The sequence below is a fragment of the Capsicum annuum genome, chromosome 7 (assembly GCF_002878395.1).
Source record: "Capsicum annuum cultivar UCD-10X-F1 chromosome 7, UCD10Xv1.1, whole genome shotgun sequence".
Classification (NCBI taxonomy): domain Eukaryota; kingdom Viridiplantae; phylum Streptophyta; class Magnoliopsida; order Solanales; family Solanaceae; genus Capsicum; species Capsicum annuum.
The window spans coordinates 134119954-134130960 of NC_061117.1; the positions used below are offsets into that span (position 1 = coordinate 134119954).

The window sequence follows — 11007 nt, forward strand, 5'->3', positions numbered from 1 at the left end:
AACCGTAGGTCGGCGACGGAGGGCGGCGGGAGCGGCGCCGAGGACCGGAGGTCGGGTCGGGTCGGCGACGGCGACGGGGGCCGGGGCGAGAGAGAGGGGGTAGGGAGAGAGAGAAGGAGCCGTTAGAGAGAGAGGGCCGTTAGAGCGGCGACGGAGGTCGGCGCCGAGAACCGGGGGTCGGGTCGGGTCGGCGACGGCGACGAGGGCAATAGGGAGTAATATATAGCAATGAGGGGAACTAACACCTAACCTTCTACCCTAACCCACCAACTCCAACCTCTCCTATCCAAAGTCATGTCCTCAGTAAGACCAAGGTAAGATAACTTATATCACACAACATAGAACATAAACATAAGAGCAATAAGGTAGATATAGCAACACCTGATTAATAACTGTCAAACAGATAAAAGTTCATGATTGCCCAATCTAATTAGGTTAGGAGAAACCACAGGAGAGGAAAAAGGAAATTTGAACCAAACCCAAACTAATCAACCACTTTAATGTAGTATACCATGAGATGCAAAATGAGAGATCACAAGTTTCATGCCAAATTTTCAGTTTGAGCATCTTCCCTACAGCAAAAAGCAGGAAATCTAGGATGAGTTTAAATCAAGGCCATGACTATAGAAAATATAGCGTCAAATGCTTAGATCAAGGTCAATGAGAAACAGTAAATAGCCAAATACTTTATGAACAAAAACTGTAAATAACGATGCACTACAACCCCCCAAATAAAATAAAAACCATACCACTCTATAAGGTTTAGATTTATTGAACATATTTCATGACCGAAGTCAGATAGTTCTAGTCAAGGACAACAACTCTAAATCTCTATCACCACAACATCTAAACATAATTTTCATTGATTAATGACCTTGAGTTGACAAGAACAGAACTTACAAATTATATTTTCACATTTACAGAATAATAATCCCATGGGATCAACATAAAAATATAGTCATCTACAGTAGTAAGAAAGTGTCTTGGCTATTCCAAAATTACAAAACAATCTTAGTTCTATCAGTTTTATACTAATTTTGACCTTGTGTGACATGCTAATAGAAATTATTGAGTATAGAATGTAACACTGGAAGTTTGAGCAGAACAACACTCTTCATGTGTTGTTATTTCCCTTTAGTGTAAATAAATATTCAAAAGGAAAGCTAATACCATAACTTACATTTTCTTACCTTGTTATCATTATAAAACTCTACATGCTGACAAACAACTCATATTTCATGTTACTGCTTCTCTTGCTAGATAAGCTAAATAGTTTCTCTATAGTTCAGTAGTTGACTCCCCTATTTTCTGGTGCCCCTTCGATAGTAAATATCTTACATGTTCCAGTTTGTCCATAGGTAAATATGTAGACATTATACCCATCCAAAACAAAGGTCACAATGGGCATTGTTTGTGCAAAAACAATATCTGTAATAGAAATTTAAAGGATTTGGATGTGAAATTACAATAAGCATTAAAAATATTCCTTGCAGAAAAATGTTAGATACACACTTCATATCACAGATATTGACTTACCTTGGATGTCCTCGAGTTTGAACAAATAATCGAACTTAAACTGCTTTTTGGAGGAACCTACACAACTGATCAAAAGTTCATTTTCATAAGATGGATCAAATTCGACCATAGATGTTGATCGATCTGCAATTTCCCCTGTATTTAAAGGTCTACATCTACAGAAGACCCTGATACTTCCTTTGAGCTTGATCACTTAATTGTATAGACGTTTTCTTTCAGTACACTCCTCAAGATACTTCTTCTTGAGTAGTTCACACTCTTCATCATACTGATTTTTTAGAAGTTCATGTTGAACACCTGATATAGCCAAAGAGACAAAAAATAGATCCAAATCATAGCATGCAACTATATAAAAGCGAACAGATATGAGATGTTGTCTATACACTCCTCCGTATACTTCTGCTTCAGTAGCTCCACCTCTTCATCATACTTCTTTTTTAGAAGTTCAAGTTGAACACTTGATAATTTTGAAGGACCGAAAATAGCTTAGAATTGTTAGCATACAACTAAATAAGAGACCTGATATGAGAATGTTGTTCATACTCATATACTGAAGAGCGTTAGAAGCTTCAAAACCAGTAAAAGAGTCCACGCTCGTGCCATTGACATCATTACATGATGCTCCCTGTTCTTCACTCAAGTAATGAAAAAAAGGATATCTATGAAAACTCACTTGTGTGATCTCCATTTAAACACATATTTTAGCATGGAGTGGTTAACATCTTACGAGTAGATTGTCGCTATCTTCAATATTTCTTAAAATTGGAAGAGTCTACTCTTAATATGATGAATATACTTTTGTAGTACAATGTGAAGCATTATTCTCATACGGTAAATTAGGAGTTTTGACAACTTTAACTGAACCAATTCAAAAGACAGAAATCCAACAAATGTAAGAAGCAAAGCCTGTCATTGAGAATATTCATCAACACACATCAATCCAACTCACTTAATAGGCTTAGGTGGACCAGGGGAGAGGGCTCAAAACTTTTGAAATTCAGATGCAAAGTAATCCATGACGATAAATCAAGCATAACAAAATTCTGCCCGATTTCGACCACCCTAAGTTTTTGCACATTCATCAAATAACAAGGGTGTAATTAATATCAGTTACTACCAGTTTCTTGAGTAACAAATATAGAAGATTGCCGCACCTCTTTGAATGTTCAAACATCAAAAAATCTAATAGAGTATACACAATAGCTACTCAAAATCTTTTAGTTATTCTCATCATACACACACAAAAATAAAAAAGAAAAAGAAAAAAAAGTAACAATATCAGTTACAACTAGTTTCTTGAGTAACAAACTAAAAAGAATGTTGCAGCTCGTTAAATGTTCAAACATCAAAGTACCTTACAGTGTTTACACAACAACTAATCAATGAAATCTTTTAGTTATTCTCATTACACAAGATTAAAAAAACATTAAATATTTCCAAACTATTGACTCATGTAGAAACAATTATCGAACAAGAATAGAAATCCGAATTTATGCTGTTTTAATATAATTTCTTGGCAGTATCAATTCACCCATTCATTAAAAAGTAGGTTTCAAATAAAACATAAAGTATTTGATTCTCGAATTAAATTCACTAGAGAAACCCAATTAACCTTTCTCGAAATAGATAAAAATATCACATCAAAATGTTAAAAACAACAATCCACAAAGAATCAACCAATTATTTTTCTAAAAAGAGTAGAATCCAAGGAAGATGATAAACAAACTTCCATTTGGAATGGATGAAGAAGCCTTCATCAAATCATCGCCCGAGATTGTGACTGCCTGATCAAAGTTATCACATAGATTTTCTAGGGCTAGATCTGCAAAAACAAAACATATGGAAATATTAAAGTTCATATATACAAAGGACTTCAAATCTAAACATATAGATAAAAAACAAAGAAATACAGCAAAATAGAGTACTGTCCATTGTGTGCAATCGCGGTGACTGAGACGTCGGTGAAGAAGAAGACTAGAGCAAATGGAAGAGAGATTTGGGAATTTCACTGAATGATCACAATGGGGTTTTGAATTTAAGGGGGGATACTCAAGGTTTTTTAATTTTGATTGATCTAACTGTTAATGTAATCTTAGAAAAGAATATTATAACAATCTGTGCCGTTCGAAGCTATAATTAAAGTGCAAATTTGAGAGCTAAAATCGAAGAGGTTGTCGGAGAAATGGAGAAGTTGATTTGTGGTTGGAGCACTAGTGGTCGATTTGTGGTCGGAGCTCGCACTGATAGTCGATATGTTGGTCGAAGCATGCACTGGTGGTCGATTTTATGGTCGGAGCACTTGGTCGATTGGTGGTGATTGTGGTTGGAGTGTAGTATTGGTGGTGATTGTGGTTGGAGTGTAGTATTGGTGGTGATTGTCTCCGGTGCATAGTAATGGTGGCGATTGTGGGCGATCGGAGAGTACTAGCGATATAATATGAGATTGAGTGAAATTTTCTTTATCTATTTATTTAATTTTTATTATATATTTCTTTAATTTTTGGTGGTACAGTGAAAATATTGGGAGGGAATAAATCACAACTGATGCAGTAGCTTTTTTTTTGGCTTAAGAAGCCGTTGCTATAAGGCACCCTATTGCAACAGTTATCCTACAATAGCAATGGTTATAGAAAAAAAATAGTTCTACTAGAATAGTTTTTTTTGCAACAGTTTCAATAAATGCTCTATAGCAACATTTTTGGAACCGTTGTCAAAAGATCCATTTGCAATAGAAGTAATTTCTAGTAGTGAATTGTCATATGACATGATTTTATACACAAGGTAATAAGGAAACATACATAAAGTGGTCTTGAAAGTAGTCCAATATACTAATAAAGCATCAACCAACTTCCTAGACCAATTCATTCTATTTGCGTTCATATTCCTGCGAGAATTATTTTAATCTCCCAATTCGAGATCTCCACTTGCCCACTAGTCTATGGAGGATAAGGTGTTTCCACCCTATGTTGCACACTATATTTTTCAAGCAGGGCAAAAAATAACCTATTACAAAAATAAGAGCCTCCATACTATAATTGTCATTATTGTACCAGACTTTGAAAAGATGTTTCGCTTCAAGAACCCTGTGACACTCTTGCCATTATTATTGGAAATCACAATTGCCTCCTCCCATTTGGACATATAGTTTACAAATACCAATATATACTTTATACTGTTCGAGCTCACAAATGAAACCATCAAGCCAATACCCCAAATACGAAAAACCTCAATCATAAGAATAGGAGAGAGAGAAAGTTCATTTTTGATCCTTGATCTCAAAATTAAATTCTTGTAACAGAAGTACCCATCAAATCTATCTAGGCTTTGCATCTTTTTTTGGCCATAAGGTATTAAAAAGATGCATGGTCAGTGTGCACATTACCTTTGTGCTAATAAAGTAGGAGCTAAACTTCTCAAAAGCAAAAAATACAACAAGCAAGTCTTGTTTCATCACAATATAATTTTTCTAAGCTGGATTAAGTGCCTTGATAACATAACAGATAAGATGAAGTATCTTCTCACGCATTTGGCCTAGGACTGCTCGTAGCACCAGTCCACTTGAATCACACATAACCTTAAAAGGCATGAACCAATCACGTGAAATAATGGTAAGTACTAATATCTATTTTTTCTTAAGGCACTTAAATGCCTTTAGACACATATCTTCAAACACAAACTTTACCTCCTTTTCCAATAATTTACAAAAAGGGTGTGCAATTTTAAAAAAATCCTTGATGAACCTATGATAAAATCTATCAAGCCTCAAAAAGCTTCAAATCTTCACAGAAACTATGGAGACAATTTTTTGATTACCTCAATCTTTGCCTTATCAACCTTTATCCCCTTCTTTAAAATTTTATGATTGAGAAATATTTTTTTTACCATAAAGTGTCACTTTTTCCAATTAAGCACCAAATTTCAATCTTTGCACCTTCTCAAACCACTAGACAAATAGGATAAAAAATGTAAAAAAGAGTGACCAACCAACCAAAAAAATCATCAATGAATACCTCAACATTCCTCCTCTATGTTTGAGATAATAGATAATAAATTGCTAAATGGTTGCTATCGTATTACATTATCCAAAAGACATACTTTTGAAATTAAGCATCCCATATGGACAAGTTAAAGTGGTCTCATCTTGGTCTTTGGGAGTAATAGAATCTGATTATATCCCGAGTAGCAATAAAAAAAATACCATCCTTTACCAGTAAGATGGTCTAATATATGATCCATAAATGACAATGGAAAATGATCCTTTTTAGTTCCTATAATACATGCACACTCACCAACCAGTGATCCATGTTATTATAATAATCTCATTTTTTTAATTTAAAACCACAGTGATTTCATTCTTTTTTGGCACACATTGAATAAGGATTACTCATTTACTATCTGCAATAGATTAAACCATACCCGCAGCCAACCACTAGATGATTTTCATCTTAAGTAACTCTTGCATATGAAAATTTAGCCTAAGACGATGCTTAATACTAAGAATACAATCTAGCTTAAGCTAGATTTTATGAGTGTGGATTGTCAATGGAATACCAATAATGTTAGTAATGGACCATCCAACAACTCTCTTGAACTTCAGTAAAATTGATATTAGAGCCTCAACTAGACAGTCCATAAAATATGCTACTATAATGACTGGAATAGCATTATTGGCTCCCACGAAAGCATAACAAAGGAGGTATGGGAGATCTTTCAGCTCCAAGATAGAAGGCTCCTTAATATAAGGCTTGGCTGGTGGAGTTTCCCTATTCTTAAAGTCCAAATCTATATTTTTCAGTGTATAAGAGTAGGAGCACATACTAGAAATGCAGTCACCATCTCATCGTACTCATTAATATCATCACCTTTAAAGTTCATGGTCACAATCTCTAGTGTGTCAACTCCAAGCCTATCCTCAATAAGAGCTGTCAAGGACTCCTTATCAACTATATCAATAATTAAGACCTTACGCATGTTGTTTTGTTGCTTCATAGATCAAAAAACATTGAAAATAACCTCCTCATTATTAACATAAACATCAACTAACTAGTTTTCATACAACTAATACTGGGATAGTTTCAAGGAATAGTTTCCATAGGAACCTCAAAAATAACTTCATAGTCAAGGATGATGAAATCAAATAGAATGATAAATGACTTAATCTTCACCAAGATATCATAAAAAAATACCCACAAGCTTTTTTACTGTGCAATCTGCCATAAAAAGTTTCATCAAAGTAGGTTTGGGTGACCCCAACTCTAACTATCTAAGTACTACTAGCCATATTAGGTTAATGATAGTACCCAATTCATATAGAGCCTTTGCAAAATTGAATGCTTCAATGGTGCATTGAATAGTATACGTTCTAGGATACTTCTTTTTCTGCATAAGAGAATGAGAAACTATTTTACTATAATGGTGCAAACTATCATAAGGATTGAAGCTTAAAATCCTATTTTTCATTCCAAGATTCTTCATAAAATTTGCATAGCTATGCATTTTCTCAAGTGCCTCAACTAAAGGGATATTTGCAGAAAATTGCTTTAGTAGTGAAATAAACTTATGGTACTTCTCGCTTTTAGATCTCTTCCTTAACATCTGTGGGCTTGATGGAGGAGGTTATGAAATAAGAGTCAAAATCTAAGGATCTTTTTTTTCTATCCCATTTTATCCTTAATCTTCTTTTCAACAATTAGAGATAGCTTTTTAAATGCCTTTTTATTAACAACCTGTTCTTTAATTCAACAATTTTTTTAATATTACTCATCTTGAGCTCGACCTTATTATCAACAACTATTGGCATATAAGTGTCGACAATTATTTTTCTACTCCTAACCATGACTGCTACTTTAAAGTATCGTCTATTATGATAGATCTCAGGTTGGTTTGGGTTGTGTTATAATTCAACATAGCAAGGCGGTTTCTTATTCCTCTACATGGTTAAAGGTTCATGAGAAGAATTATTTGACTCATGAATTGGAGCTATTGGCTATGGTGTTTGTATTAAAAATTTGTCATTAGTATTTGTATGGGGTGCATGTTGATATCTTTTTTGATCATAAGAGCCAGCATTATGTGTTCACTTAGAAAAAGCTTAATCTCAGTCTAAGGAGGTGGCTTGAGTTGCTGAAAAACTATTATATGAGTCTTCACTACCACCCAGGTAAGGCTAATTGGTTGCTGATGCTCTTAGCAGGTTATCCATGGGGAGTCTAGCTTATATGGATAAGGATAAGAGGGAATTAGTAAAGGATATTCACCTCTTGGCTAACCTTGAAGTTTTTCTCTAGGACTATGAGGATGGTGGTGTGTTTGTGCAATAGGTGGCACAATCATATCTTAGTTCAGAAATAAAGAAGAAGTAAGTGTTAGACCCTTTCTTAATAAAAATCAAGGATGATATGAGTTAGCAAAAGGTTATGGCCTTCGATATCAGTAGTGATGGTATCTTAAGGTACCTAGGAAGGTTGTGTGTTCCTGAAGTTGATGGATTGCGAGGTAAGATTTTATTTGAGGATCATGAATCGGGGTATATGATTCATCTCGGTTTAACAAAAATGTATCATGATATCAAGGATATGTATTGGTGGAATATTATGAAGCGGGACATAGCCAACTTTGTGGCTAAGTATATGGTGTGGCAGCAAGTAAAGGTGGAACACATGAGGCCTGGTGGGCTAATCCAAAAGATTGAACTTCCATTGTGGAAATATAAGGTAATTAACATATTTTTCATTACCTGTCTCTCGCAGTCGCAGAATTAGTGTGACTCCATTTGGTTCATCCTGGATAGATGACTACGTCTGCTCACTTCTTGCCAGTGAGGACTAATTATTCTGCTAAGGACTATGCAAAATTATTCTTGTAGGAGGTCATAAAATTGTATGGTATGCCTGTCTTGATCATTTTGGATCATGGTACTCAGATTTCATTACATTTTTTACACTCTTTCTAGTGTGGTTTGGGTACTAAAGTATGACTTTATACCTCCTTTCACCCGCAGTAGGATAGGCAAGCAGAAAAACTATTCAGACTTTGAAAGATATGCAATGAGCTTGTGTAATTGACTTTGGTGGTAGTTTGTTTGACCATTTGACCTCATTGAATTTATCTATAACAATAGTTATAATTCTAGTATTGGTATGGACTCGTTTGAGGCATTGTATGGTAGGAGGTGTCGATCTCTTATTAGGTGGTTCAAGGTTGGAGAAGCGGAGATGTTTGGCCTAGATTTGGTTTACCAAGCTATGGAGAAGGTGAAGGTGATTCGAAATAGGCTTAAGACCTCCCAAAGTTGCCAAAAGTCCTATGCATACATGAGGCGAAGGGACTTGAAATTTGAGGTTAGAGATTGGGTTTCTTAAAGTTGTCTCCCATAAAGGGAGTAATGCAGTTTGGGAAGAAGGTGAAGCTTACTCCCCAATATATGGTCTTGTATGTGGTTTTGAGAAAGGCTGGTAGTGTTGTGTATGAACTGGAATTGCTTTCTAGCATGAGGTCCATTCATTTGGTATTCCATGTGTCCATGTTGCGAAAATGCATGAGTGATCCTTCCTTGGTTGTTCCTTTAGAGAACATTGATATTTTGGATTCTTCTTTCTATGAGGAGGTCCCGGTGAGGAGCTTGGATCAATAAGTTCGCTGGTTGAGAACAAAAGACATGGTTTCAGTAAAGGTTCTATGGTAGAACCAAAAGTTTGAGAAAGCTACTTGGGAAGCCGAAGAGGACATGAATTCCAAATATCTGTTCCTATTCCCAATTCTAAAAATTTATGTTTGAGGAATGAGTTATTCTTAACACCTTTGTTTTTGTCTTTGTTAAAGGTAGATTGACAAATCTTCTTGATATTTTATTTTCTATCTTAAAGGTAAGAGTGAAGATGTTTGGGTTTTAATTGTGCTTGTGTTGCCTTGACCCATCATTCGAGGATGAATGATCCTAATAGGGGTGGGAGACTAAAATGCCCCAGGCTTTGGCCGTTGAAATTTCCTCAAGCCTTGAGCTCACTATCCTATTGATGACTCACCATATGAGTTGTATGGTATGGTTACAGGTTTAGGCTATCCTGGTTATAAGAGACTCCTCACAAGTCATATGATCATATGACGAGTGGTTCGGATCCAGTCGTATGTTGTTTAGTGTCTAAGCCCTTAGTGTTCTATGATGGTCATAACTAGTCCATATGAGTTATATGGTCTAGTAATGAAAGGGACTAGAAAGTCATACGTTGGACAGCGTGTGGTGTCTAATTCTCTATCTTGGTGTTAACTCAATGGTAAGAATTGTATGTTGGGGTGACGAGTCGATGGCTTGACTCATAACCAAAGACGTGTAATAACCCTTTAGGTTATTTTCTGCGTTCCTGCTTATTTTTGCCAATAGAGCTTCCCATAGCTGCCCTAAGTCATTTATGACTTGTTAGAACCAATAGTTTGGTTATCTGGTGGTTCGTTTGGCTGGTAGAACCATTTTCCTATCTAGAAGTCTTCGATGGTTCCAAATATCCACCAAGCAAAAACATCAATAAAATGATATCAAAAGGAAAATTGGACTTCTCCAATGTGTCTGGAGCATCAAAATCTATATGTTTGCATATTTCATTTGCTCATATTAGACTCCGAATGCATCCCGATGCCTTCACCAAAACTTGGAATCAAATTCCAAGTTTTAGCCATCGTTTAGTGCCCAAAGTGCTGTAAGCATGTGAGAAGTGGTGTGATCACGATGGCTGCGATCACAGTCTATCGCATATGAGCGATCGCATCTCCTGAGGCCTGGAGCGGTCCATTTAAAATCCCTCTTTTGGCTAAAATTTAGTCATTTCTTCATTTTCTTGAGCCTTTAAAACCCTAATGGAGAGAGTAGTCTTCAAAGTAAGTCTTGTGGGTTGATTGGGAGCTTGAACAACTTGCATATTCATGATTATCATGAAATCTAAGGTAAGATTTTCTTAATTTTAGTGTTAAATTCTCGATTTCTTGATCCAAACCCCAAATGGCTTGAGGCTTGATTTTAGACCCAAATATGGTTGTTTTACATAAATTTCTTAAGGGTTATAACTCCCTAATAGTATTTGAACAATGGGTTGGCCTCGAAAACTCATTTTCCATATATGGGATCTACTTGGGAGTTTTTGGTATCATTTTGGACCCGAAGCACAATTGTGAAATATGGGTGTTATTTTAATTGTAATAATGCATAGATTGTGTTGTTGATAGCTTGGCTTGTGGAAGAAGCTCCGAGTAAAGAGAAAGCAAAGATTGTTGGTTCATGAGATATTTGGACTCAAGGTGGTTTAGGCTTACATGTAGTTAGATTGAGCTTTATTATTGTATGACTTTGACATCTTGATTAGATTGGGTGGGGTCTTAGATGTTGAATAAGTATATGGAAATACTTGGGACTAGTTGAATCACTTTGGTCATAAAACTCTTTAAGTGAATAGTTGACTCATAGCCTATCACCTCAGTTAG

General features: G+C 35.7%; 1 long non-coding RNA gene across 2 annotated transcripts; it reads right to left on the bottom strand.

The window, feature by feature from the left end:
- Positions 1 to 276: 276 nt before the first annotated feature.
- Positions 277 to 4116, bottom strand: LOC124900052. Of its 2 annotated transcripts, none has more exons than XR_007057637.1 (2): positions 3462 to 4116; positions 277 to 3358 (listed from the first exon to the last, which is right to left on the bottom strand). It is a non-coding gene; the product is annotated as an uncharacterized LOC124900052 (long non-coding RNA). The 2 variants fall into 2 exon arrangements; XR_007057636.1 differs by having other exon boundaries at positions 3447 to 4116.
- Between the last annotated feature and the right edge of the window lie 6891 nt (positions 4117 to 11007).